Raw genomic sequence first — 13,241 nt, forward strand, 5'->3', positions numbered from 1 at the left:
TCAGCGTGAAAGCAGTGGCGTTTTACGCCAGGAAAACTGGCGCAAAACGGCCACCGATTCTTTGTTCCGGGAGGGTGGTCTGGCAGCCAGGCAGCATAGAGCACCCAGCTCGAGCTGGGCCTGGAGAGTTGGCAGGTCCGTGGCTGCGCATGTGCCCGGCGGCGGACTGCAGCGGCCGCGCCGTGCTTCATGGCGGATGATGCTCGTGGACCCGGCCTGTGAAATAGCCCCCCCTTAGGCTGGCTCGCGGGCCCTCAACTGCGCGCCCACAGTGCCCCCAGCCCTGAATATGCCCCCCCCCCCACCCCACCGCCCGCGGATCGACCCTCCCCAACTTTGGTGGCACTGGACTGAGTCTGCAGCCGTCATGCCGTGTTCCCGTTGGGTGAGACCATGAGAGACCCACGCCGTCAGGAACCCGGCCGGTCGGGGGCGGAGCATCGCGGGGCAGGCCTCAGCCAACATTCGGAGGCCGTGAATACGGTGTGCGGAGTGCTCCTAGAGTACGCCGCTTTTCAGGGGGCAGAGTTGCGAAAGCGGAGCCGCCCCCGATTTCGGTGTCATCGGGGATTCTCCGTCCGTCGCTCAACGCGATTCTGGCATCGGGGGTCGGAGAATCCAGCCCGGGTTTTCCGTCGGTGTGGATTTCCTGCGGGATCTTGCGCTGGCATCTGCCCTGGGAGTTCAGGAAACAAGCTGGAGGTCGGCATGAAACTGATACATATGAAGGCCCCACCGGAATCTTCCCCCCACCCCCCATTCTCCACAACACCAGCGTCAAAACACGCCAGTCCCAAACACATTTGGCGCCTGTTGTCTCCCTTTTAAGACAGAGATGAAGAGGAATGACTTCCCTCAGTGGGCCATTTGTGCTAGGAATTCTCTTCCACAGAGACCAATGGAGGCTGCGGGTCATTGAATATATTCAAGGCTGAGATAGGCGGGTTTTTAATTGACGAGGGAGTCAAGGGCTTAAAGCAGGAAAGTGGAGTTAAGGACACAGTCTGATCAGCCACGATCTTATTGAATGGTGGAGCAGTCTCGAGGGGCCGAATGGTCTACTCTTGCTCCCATTTCTTACATTGTAGGATATGCACTACTCATAAAACCAACTCTGAATGAGTTAAGAACTAAAGGGAGAAAATTAACAAGCGCCTTGACAAGGGAAAGCGATAATGGTGTGGAACATTGCCTGCTGATAAGTTTTTCATCAAACTGACATGCTCACTGCAATAACATTTAAAGAATCTTCCTGAGTGACTTTCATTAGCAAGGAGGCACATACTGTAGAGTAGGCTTGTTTAAGTTAACAGTAACACAATACTCAAAATGAACAATCCCTCTTTCCAATATAAACAGAATCAGGCCATCAAAAATAGGGGGAAATATGGTGCAACTATATGTAGAAGAGTTTGGCTGAGAGAACGCTGGCCAGATCTGCTTTCAAAATATTGCTCCAACAGACTACAAATAATGCTCTTCACTTAAACTTAACACAAACAAACAAGGGTTTTCGATTAAACTTTTCTTGGCTAGTTTTGTGTTTAAAAAATATACAAATAAAAACTAACCAAGTCACCAACAATCTGGATTCCTGATCCTCAACAGCTCCCACATTTTAAAAATTCTCCTCTTTGATTTGAAAGCCGCCCCGGTGACTCTGATCTCCTCCAGCCCTACAAGGCTCTGAGAAGGTTTCTGTCGCCCTCCAATTCTGGATTTCTTGCACACCACTTTCTCCCCCGCCTGATTCTTAATTTCTCTGGCACTGACAGTCGCGCCTTCAACTGCCTGGACCCCAAGCTCGAGAATTCCCTGCCTATGTCTGTCTGTCTCTCTCCTCTTCTGACCAAGTATTTTCCTAACGATGCTTTAACCTGCTGAAGAGGTGACAAATAGCTTTCCGTACCCTACTGACCCCATGCATCGAGACCAATGTCTTAATCTGAACGATACCCTAACAGAGAGTGTGCAGGACAGAAACAGGTCATTCAGCAAAACAGGTGCGTGTCAGTGCTTCACAGTCACTGGGGCTGAATCAAGGGATTCAAGGTGCACATTTCATCACCACATATCCATCAAATGATCACGTGGCAACCCCACATAACGACAAACGGAAAGCCCAACAGAAGAGTACTTAATGTGAACAGGTATATTTACCTACGGCACAAATGTTGATCAGGTGACTGGAACAAAATGGTACGGCAGACTTACTGGGGTTTGAAATGAAATGAAATGAAAATCGCTTCTTGTCACAAGTGGGCTTCAGATGAAGTTACTGTGAAAAGCCCCTAGTCGCCACATTCCGGCGCCTGTTCGGGGAGGCTGGTACGGGAATTGAACCGTGCTGCTGGCCTGCCTTGGTCTGCTTTAAAAGCCAACTGATTTGTGTATCTGCTAATATATTACTTCACCTCCCGCCCATTGCCAAGGCCAGCCACCCATCAGGAAACGTTTACAGCACAGAAGGAGGCTATTTGGCCCATAGTGCCATTGCCAGCTCTCTGCAAGAGAACCTTTAGGAAGGATGTGAAGTTTTTAGAGAGGGTGTGGAAATGATTAATTAGAATGATTTCGGGACTGATGGATTAAAGATCTGTTAGAGGGATCTGGACAGACAGGAATTGTTCCCTCCTTCACCCCCTAGCCCTACAATTCCTTCCCCTTCAGGTGCTTATCCAATTCCCCTTTGGAAGCCATAATTGAACCTGCCTCCACCACCGTCTCTCAGATAGTGCATTCCAGGATCCCAACCACCCGCTGTGTAAAAGAAGGGTTTCCTTATGTTGCCTTTGCTTCTTTTGCCGATTATTTTAAATCCTCTGGTTCTGCCAATGGGAACAATTCCTCTTTGTCCGGATCCCTCTAACAGATCTTTAATCCATCAGTCCCGGAATCATTCTAATTAATCTTTTCCACACCCTCTCTAAAGACTTCACAAAATGCAGTGCGCAGAATTGGACTCATTACTCCAGTTGACCTCAGATCACAGCTCAATCGTGCACAGTTTATGAAGCAATTCTTTGTTGGAGGAGGGTTCCACAGAATCAGCTGGCTTCCTCGTTGTGCACCCTGTCCTATGTCACTGGTTAGCGTCAATGGAGAGAAGAGGGGGTGCCAAACCCACATTGCACCCAATCCCATCAGCTTCCAGATGGGCGAGTGAGAAACCGCATAAGCAATATGCAGGCCATTCGGCCCCTCTCGCCTGCGCCACCGCTCAACGAGATCATGGTTCATCTGACCGAGGCCTTAACTCCTGTTTCCCATGACACTGACTCCATAGTGCCTCACAAATCTGCCTAACTCAGCCTTGGATCTATTCAATGGCCCAGCCTCTCTGGGGGATAGAATCCCAAAGACTTATGACCTTCTGAGAGAACAAATTCCTCCTCATCTCGGTCTGAAATGGGAGCTCGCTTATCTTTATACTGTGCCCCTTAGGGCTAGATTCCCCCGCTAATATTGTCGCCATTGGGTGGGGTATAAAAATCAGCATTTCACCTGATCCCGTGGCGTTCCCATCCAGTGTGACTGAGGTAATGTCGGCCCCAGTATAGTTAAAAATTCAAATGACAACAATCAACAAATGCTCCCAAAAGTAAAATGTAGCAGCAGTAAATCTTCAATGTTTGCCTGCGCACTGATATATATATATGGATTTTTCTTGTTGGCAAGGAGGCCTGTGTAGTCAAAGCAACAGCCTCATAGGAGTTAAGTCTAAATATATGCTGGTTACAGTTTACATGGCATGGTTCTGGCAAGATTCCATTACTTCACTGCAGGGCCTATGAGGACTCACCGTCTTCGTCCATCTGTGCGTTCCTATTTCTGTCACTTCAAGAATAGGTTTGGCTCAATATAGACCGAGCCCACTTACCTTTTGACATGAGTGCTTCAAGTCTAAAAATAAAAAATGTCTACATAACTACCGGCTCCAGAGAAACAATTACATCCAAAACTTCAAATCTCCTTTCGCTTTTTAATCTTCAGAGTACTGTTGATTGGGGCTAGTTTTGTTTCCTCCCCCAAGTTCACAGTTTTAGTGCCTCCTTCGGACCAGACATTTCCCAATGGGAAACCGGGAAACGTGCCAGCAAAAGTTCACAGGCGATTTTCTCATGTTAGTAATGGCCACTTACAGATGATGCAGATCCTGGGTTTCCTGTTCTCTGGGCCGGGCACAGTGTCTGGGATGAGAGAGAGAGGCCGAAGGATGGTCCGATACAGCACAGGAGGGGGCCATTCAGCCCATCGGACTTGGGACGACTCTTCAGAAGATGTATCCCGTAAGTTTCACTCTCCCGTCTCTTTCCCGCAGTGTTGCCAGTTTTTCCAGCTCCCACTTTGGACGTTTCTACTGAACCTGCTTCCACCGCCCTTTCAAACGGAGTATTCCAGATCATAACTTGCACACAATATTCCACTATCAGTTTATTTTGCTAATTATCTTAAATCTGTCTCTCTTGGGACCATTTTGCCATCGCAAACAGTTGTGCTTTAAATAGTCTTCATAATTTTGAACACCTCCATTAATTCTCCCTTTAACCTTCTTTGCTCCAAGGGGAACAACTTGCATTGCTTTCGCGCCTTTAATAGAATGTTCATCACTGGCATGCTCTAAAGCAAAGTGTGACACCAAGACATGGGGCGGGGTTTAACTAAATGGGAACAAAGTCCCATAGCGAGGGTTTAGCCACGTGTTTCCCGGCTCTCGCAGCGCTGAGAAACACAACGCTATAAAACGGCACCCCGGTTAGATAGGGGACCTCAGCGGGGACTGAGCGGCCGAGGCTGTGCACTGTGGAGCATCTTTAAATGGGGTCCCGAACTCTGGAGCCCCCAAAGCGATGCCCAACCCCCTTCCAAGCCCCATCGCACTGTGGAAAGGTCCCTGGGGCACCTCCGCACCCACACAGGGCACCCCAGTATGATTGCCACTGCACAAACAATTCCAGCTTGGCACCTTGGCAGTGCCAACCTGGAACCTTGGCAGTGTCACCTGGGTGCCTTGGCAGTGCCAGGAGGCACCAGCATTGCCAGGGTACCGTCCTGGGGGGCTCCGGTCCTCTGGGAGACCCCCACGAGTGCCGTTAGATCTCGCAAGGCAGAGCGGGGTCTCCCGGCTTCTATCGGCCACGCTGCATCGCAGCGAGCTACTTTTCGGGTGCGGCGTGGCGGTTCGAACGAGCCCATGGTCCAAAACTTGCTTGGCCAAAGAAGCAGGTTTTAAAGAGCAGTGAGGTAGAGGTTTGGGGTGGGAATTCCAGAACCTGGGATTCAGGCTGAATCTGCCAACGGTGGAGCAATGTATACCGGGGATGTTGAGGAGGCCAGAATTGGAAGAGGTATCATGGAGACTGGAGGAGGTAACAAAGATAAGGGAAGCGAGGCCACAGAGCGATATGCAAAGGAGGATGAGAATTTGATATCGATCCCAGTTTCTCCTGTCTGTCACTTAGCGGAAGTCCCTCATTCCTGGCACCGTTCTGGTGAATCTTTTCCACACCCTCTCCCAGGCCTTGACTTCCTTCCCAAAGTGCAGTGCCCAGAATTGGACACAGTAATCCAGCTGAGGCCTGACCAATGAAAAAAGTATTTTATTTGGTTATTTTCCGCCTATTACGAGAGGAGAACACACAATTGTGAAAATGGCTAGTGAAGAAAAGTGGAAGCACTGAAAACTCTTGACATGTGTCTTCAATAAAATTTGGTCAACTGTACATTTTTTCTCTCTGTTACTAATCCAAAGCCACCCTCCATTGTGGCTTTTCTGCTCACACAGAGCCTTCTCCATTCCCACTTGTTTGCTGTTAATGCTTTGAGTGTTTCCAACAATTAAGTGATTGGTCGGGATGGGGTGAGGTGGGGAGTGGATTTGCTAATCCAGCCATTTTACTGTGGGATTAATTACCCGGCACTCTCTGTTCCAGAGGGTCACTGGATTCCACTTGCCTCTCTTGCCGGATTATAAATCCGCTCAGGAGTCCTTCATTGTGCCTTCGAGCGCTCTGATAAAATACATCTAACTTTCCTTGTAGCCATCTGTTTTAAATGCCGTGTGTAAGAGGGGGAAAATCTCAACCACATCATGGGCTCCAAGCAAATACTTCGACTTCTTAGCTCATTAGCTCAAGAAGGAAAAAGGTTTTTGGAGAGAATAATAATGTCGGATTTCCAGGGAGAGGGTTGGCCATCCAGGAACAGGGAGAACACAGCCCTTGTGCTGTGTTATTCATCCCACCTTTACACCATGAAAATTGCCAGTGTTATGGGTCAGGGTTCAGAGAACCCCAAAGTGTATCATGGAGTTCACCTGACCCACAACTTTTACTAGATTGTGGTATGGGGAGCATACGGCCCACTCTACAGGTGTGGTACAGCAGAAATGGATGAATATTTTAAAAAAAACAATGTTTAGTCTATGAACTCAAGTTAACCTTTTTAAAACAAAGAGTGAATATCTTAGCAACCATTAATTCAAATACACTCCCCAAAGAATACAACACTAAGTAATCTGTATGCTGTTCTTTTACCATCCAAAAGACTTAACAAACCTTCAAACAGGAGCACATTAGGTTTACATTCAATAATGATACCTTTTACAATTCTGATTTCACCAAATGATCCATAGATAGTCTTTGGATGGCAGACTTCAGATGCAGCTCACTGAAAAACAGACAACCCAAGCTTTTTCTCAAACTGAAACTAAAAAGCAGAAGTAGAGCTCAGCTCCACCCATACTCTGACATCACTCTAGTAACATGAGCAGCTCCATTTCTTAAAGGTACATTTCTTAAACACCCATTTCTCAAAGGTACTCTCACATGACACCAGGAACCTCTTTTTGTGGGGAGCTAATCGATTCCTTGTAAAAATCCAGATGCCTCCTGAGGTGGATTTCAAAGATTCAGAAGCCGTATCTGTGACCGCACGTAAAAGAGCCACGAAGAGGAATGGCTGGTCGTAAAGGACTAATCTCTGGTCTAAAATAGATGGAATCAACTTCCAGAAACATCAGTGGAGGAGAACACCTGAACCAGAGAGGGAGGGAGGGGGGGAGAAGGAGTGGAGAGGAAGGGGTGGGGGAGAGGTGGAGATCAGGGAAAAGTGGGGACACGAGAGGGGCGGGGGGGGGGGGGGGAGGTGAAGGAAGGAGAAGAGAGAGAGAAAGGGGAGAATAAGGGGATGGCGGGGGAGCACAGAGTAAGAGTGAGATATAGAGATAAAGAAAGTGAGAGACGGTTGGAGGAATGAATTGCATTCATGGTGTTAGGACAAATTTACAGTACCTTTGAAGTATAGTCACTGGTGTTATGTAGAAACCACAAAGCTCCCACAAAGAGCAATGTGCTAATGACCAGATTACCTATTTTGATCATGTTAGTTGAGGCCCGAGATGCCATGATGGGGACATTAGGATTACTGTGAATGGATCAATTTAAATGCGCAGAATATGCTTCCTTATCCTGGTAACATTACACCTGCTCTCTCAGCAGGTCCAACACTGTTTTAAATACCAACACACATACATACAAATTTGGCCATTCGGCCCCTCGAGACTGCGCGACCATTCTATAGGATCGTGGTGATGTGATTGTAGCCTCAACTTTCCCGTCTGCCCTCCAAACCCTCGTTGATCAATCTGTCTAACTCAGCCCTAAATATACTCAATGACCCAGCCTCCATTGCTCTCTAAGGAAGAGAATGCCATCGACTAATGGCACTCAGGAAAGTAAATTCTCCTCACCTCCATCTTAAATGGGAGAGCCCTTATTTTTAAACGGTGTCCCTGGTTCTAGTCTCTCCCTCAAAGGGAAGCATCCTCTCACCCTCAGGATCTCATATCGTTCAATGGTTTGAACTTTCTCTTAGTCAGGATGACCCTGGTGCCCTTTACAAATGGCAGGTGCCACCTCGATTCCAAAATTCCCAATCCCATTCCTGGAATGTATGATTTGAAAGGGTGTGCGGCTGGTTCAGGTCGCGAACCCGCCCCCTGCACTCCTGACCTGGCTGGCTGTGTTGCGGGGATGGGCAAGCTTTTCAAAGGGTTCTGTTTCATGGCACCTCAAAGGTGTCATGAACCATAGTTTGGATGAGGGGACCTTTTAAAAGGCAAGTTCAAAAGGTCCTCCTCGTGCCCCAAAGTCAAGGTATGGATCTTCCATGCCTGTTGACTGCAAAAACAAAAAACCTCTTAAAAAAGTCATTCATTCATTATTTTCCACAATGTTAAAAAAATTACATTCCAGAGCAAAAGAAGTTTCAATGATCCAGACCCTCTAGTATGAATAACAGAAACTGCAAGGCCTTGAAACCATTTAACCTTGTGAGAATAAATATTGTGAAATTGACAGCAGAGATTACAGAGCTGGAGCTCTCAATCAAGCAATGTTCTTCCTGGGGCTCAGATGTCTCAACAAGATTAATGGGTGTCCGGGCTCTCAGCCAAGCATACAGAATGGGGTTTTAAAGATTTCTATTTTACACTTGTTGATGTCACTATAGGGTTCATTGGTTCTATATAGTGGGTGGATGTGCATGAACGTGCTATTGGTTAGGATAGGGGGCATGAGGGGTCATGGGGATGGGCAGGTGCACGAGGTGGCATGGATGGAGCATGGAAGTGCATGCAGGGGATGACGGATTGTGAGGGGATTTTAAACAGCCGGCCTCAGCAGCAGGAAGCCCCTCAGGCTGTCTCCGAATTCTTTCGCAGGTCAGCTGACCCGGTCCGAGGGCAGAACCCCTGCCCCGGCAATGATGATCGGGCCTCTGCGAGCACTTTCTCCTGAGGCGGGTCGGGTTGGCAAAGCTGGGAATTTGGCCAACTCCCACTACCCTCGTCGGTGGTAAATACCAAGACCAATAAGATCACGTCCATTTCTTTGAAACTCTAACGGATACAGGCCCAACCTTTTCTCATGAGTTTACAGTACAGGGATATAGTACAGGGATTAAAAACTTAGGGAAATGGGAGATGTAGAGGACAGGATTAACTCCTAATACGAGCGTATCAAGCAGTTGCAAAAGAAGCTTTGTCCCAACGATGTCACGTGCCAAGAGTAGCATCTCAGAGGGCAGCTCTAGCTACATGTTAGTCTTATTTAGCCTTTGTCAATAGTCAGCTTGTAAATCAATGTATTTTGAAAAAAGACCACTGCCTCCAGCAAGATCTCTTCTACAATAAGAAGCCAACCTAAGTCTGGGATAAACCCCCATGATAACAGAATTAGACAACCCCTTCATCCCAGGAACTAGTGAAGTCTTCTCTGAACTGCTTCTAATGCCATTCCATCCTTTCCCAAGTAAGGTGACCAAATTGCACACAGTGAGATAAAGTTGCCATAGTCTCCGATGACCATAGGCTGCTTTCCCCCGAGGGGGGGAGCTGACTGGGTGGTGGTTTAACCGGAGGATCACCACACCTCAGGCGAGGGGCAAGGTTGAGAAGGCCTCCATGTACACGGTACACCGGATATGGGGCAGGATTCTCCCGTCCGCCAGCCACATTTTCCGGCGGGACTCTCCGTTCCTGCAGCCGGCCAATGGAGTTTCCCCATTGTGGCCACCCCAGGCCGTGGGGAAACCTGCGGGCGTGGGTGCACTGCTGGCGGACTGGAGGGTCCCGCCGACGGACAATCCTGTTGATGGTCTCCCAACACCCTACACAATGGTAGGAAAGCATCCCTACTTTTATATTCCATTCCCCTTGTAATGAACGACGACATTTCGTGGCAGATAATGGGCTGCTTTTCGCTTCCTGTCACATCCCTGCTTTTACTGTAAACCAACCGCCAAAAAACATCACGATTTTTATTGACTTGTTGATATTCTCTTTCTCATTTTATTACATAGAATTTACAGCCCAGAGACAGGCCACTCGGCCCTTCTGATTCATGCCATTGTTTATGCTCCCCATGAGCCTCTTCCCTCCCTTTACTCAGATCTCGCCCTATCGAACTATCCTTCTGTTCCTTTTACCCCCATCTGTTCATCCAGCTTTCCCTTCGATGTCTCAGCCACTCCCTGTGGTAGTGGGTTCCACATTCCCACCACTGTCTGTGTAAAGAGCTTCATCCCGAATTCCCTATTGGTCTTATCAGTGACTATCTTATATTTATGGCTCCCTAGTTCTGGACTCACCCACAAGTGGAAACGTCTTCTCTATATTGATCCCATCAAAGCCTTAATTTCGCTTCTATCAAGCCACCTCTCCACCAACCCAATCCTTCTCTTTTCTAAAGGAAAGAGACTCAGCCTGTTCCCAGACCTTGTAGATTCTCAAGGCGGAATTTTCTTGAAGCATCAGGTGTCTGGCCAGCGAGAGGCCGTCACTGCCTCTTTTCAAGAAGGCCCGCCAAGTCACAAGCCAATCAGGCAGTGCCGAGGCCAGCAGCTCGCCTTCCCTTGGCATCAAGACCCCAGGGGCAGAGGCCTCACCTACCAACAGCTGCCAGCCTCTGGGGGAGGTGATGGTTGCTGCTGGAAAATTACTTACTGGAATCCCAGGATCGCAAAGCCACCCAGGCCAAAGGTATGTGTGTGCGTGTGGGGGGTGGGGGTTGGGGTAGGGAGGGGGGGGGGGACAGAAGAGAACACCCTGCACCCCACCCCCTCCTCCAGAGGGCTGACTGTCATGTTTTTATAATGCTACAAAGTCACTCACAAGGGATTGTGTAAGTTGTGGGTTTATTCATGTAGACGAGGCACAGGGAACAGCCAGGTGAAGGTAGAAAGCTTGAAGATATCAGCAGCAGAGCTGTGCGTGTTTGTGTACGCTGCTCAAAACCAAAAGTGAAACTAAGACTGGGTCATGTTTCCCTTCTCGTGATGTCATGTTCCAACGCTTAAAGGCATATTACAACAGTGACAAGCGGCACGCACAGGATTATGGTCATGCAGTACTGGCGTCAGTGCGATGAGGCCGTTAAGTGGCCAGTAATGTGCCACTTACAGGCCTCAATTAGGAGCGGACAGTCCTTCCCACCCAGAACCTAATTCTGGCAGAGTTGGGAAGGTCACGGGGTTCTGCTGTGCACCACCCCACCCAACCACATGCCCTTCCTGCCTCCAAGTTCGCCACCAGCAAAAACAGAAGCTTCCACCCTCAGTCCTGCTTGCATGCTACTAAATGTCTTTTTGCACCCTCTCCAGTGCTTTTATAATATTTGGCAATATGGAGACGGGAATAGTTTACGGTTCTCCAAGTGTGACCTAATCAAGGTTTCCGTGCAAGTGTAACATAATTTCTGCCCTTTTAAATTCCATCCCTCCAGAAATGAACCCCGTTATTTCCACTACATTAATCAGATTATATTTAACATTTTTGTTGAAATGTTCCTTCATCACCAATCTGAAAGCTAAGCATTCACCAACCATCATAAAGCGTAGGTTCAATCCAATCCTACTTTTGAAATACCTGACAAGGGGTGTTAAGTTGTCACCTGGACTGACTCACCCCTCCAATTTCTCCCTCTTTCTCTGCATCTCCCTGGTTCCCTAGGTCAATTAAACATCGATCCCTCAACCATTGTGGTATGATGTGCATGTATCTTTAAGGGAGCGTATGGTAAACTGTTGTCAATCGCTATGACGTCAACAGGAAGTGATGTATTGTCACATGACTTGTATTAAGTCTACTACAGCAGATGATAGAAGTTAGACATGTGGACTTAGCCTCATAGTTAATGCTATTTGTATATAGACTTATCTTCAAATGAAGGGCACATTATTATTTCACCAATCCTTCTGCTGTGTTGATACATTTATTTTTTCAATAATTTAGAGAACCCTGTTATTTTTTTCCAATTCATAGAATTTACAGTGCAGAAGGAGGCCATTCGGCCCATCGACTCTGCACTGGCTCTTGGAAAGAGCACCCTACTCAACCTATCCCTGTAACCCAGTAACCCCACTTAACCTTTTTGGACACTAAGGGCAATTTAGCACAGCCAATCCACCTAACCTGCACACCTTTGGACTGTGGGAGGAAACCGGAGCACCCGGAGGAAACCCACGCACACACGGGGAGAACGTGCAGACTCCGCACAGACAGTGACCCAAGCCGGGAATCGAACCTGGGACCCTGGAGCTGTGAAGCAACTGTGCTAACCACCGTGCTACCGTGCTGCAATTAAGTTGCAATTTAACGTGGTCAATCAACCTACCCTGCACATCTTTGGGTTGTGGGGGTGAAACCCACGCAGACACGGGGAGAATGTGCAAATTCCACACAGACAGTGACCCGAGGCCGGGATCGAGCCCGGGCCCTCAGCGCCGTAGGCAGCAGTGCTAGCCACTGCGCCACCGTGTCGCCCTGATTAATACATTTATGTTGAACAGAAGAACGTAACATCAACCAACATCATGAAACCAGATTACCTGTTCATTAGCACATTACTGTTTGTGGGAGCTTGCTGTGCGCAAAATGGATGCTGCGTTTTCTCCTATTACTATCAACGGCCAAACTTCAAAAGTACTACAACTAAAGTAAAATACTGCAGATGCTGAAAACCCGAAATAAAAACAAAAAATGCTGGAAATAGTCAGCAGATCAGGCACCATCAATGGAGAGACAAACAAAATCTGTGATCTTATGCCAACGATAAAATGTTAGCTCTTTCTCTACACATATTCTGCCTGACCTGCTGAGTACTTCCAGCTTTCCCGATTTTTTACTTCAAGAGTATTTCATCGGCTGTAAGGCGCTTTGGACGGATTCTGAGGATGCTGAAGGAGCTATATAAATGCAAATTCCTCCTCTTCCTTACAATGCGCTGCTGTGTTGGAAAGCTTTGCTCGCTGTGAGGTCTCCTGTACTTGCGCAAAAGCAGATAATGGAATTGCGTAAAGTGATTGTGGAGATTAAAACTGTTTCATCTCCAAACACGCATATCCCGCAGCGAGTCAGAACAGCAAAACCCTGAGCAATCTGAGGAGAGCTAATGGATTGGCGGGGGGGGGGGGCGGAGAAGGAAAAGACAGAAGTAAAACTCTAATTGCCAGCCGCCATGTGATGAGACAAGACAGTGATGGGAACGCTCCCAGTTCAACCTATTCTCTCTCAAGCGCAAACATGTAAAACGTGGTCCTGCCACCAAACAGAGACGTACCACAGCCCCCCGGATGTGTTGCCCCTTTCAGATATACAGTTAAACGCAACGGGGTATAAATTAGTTTTGGACGGTGCCAGAAAGTACGTCGATGGTGACTTGTTTTTCGCTCCGCCTGACTTT

At 48.0% G+C, this 13,241-nt stretch overlaps 1 protein-coding gene across 1 annotated transcript in view; it reads right to left on the reverse strand.

Moving 5' to 3' along the window:
• Nucleotides 1-13,241, reverse strand: part of LOC140391525 (FERM, ARHGEF and pleckstrin domain-containing protein 1-like) — a 326,539-nt gene that overhangs the window by 236,654 nt on the left and 76,644 nt on the right.

Source organism: Scyliorhinus torazame, chromosome 15 (assembly GCF_047496885.1).
Source record: "Scyliorhinus torazame isolate Kashiwa2021f chromosome 15, sScyTor2.1, whole genome shotgun sequence".
Classification (NCBI taxonomy): domain Eukaryota; kingdom Metazoa; phylum Chordata; class Chondrichthyes; order Carcharhiniformes; family Scyliorhinidae; genus Scyliorhinus; species Scyliorhinus torazame.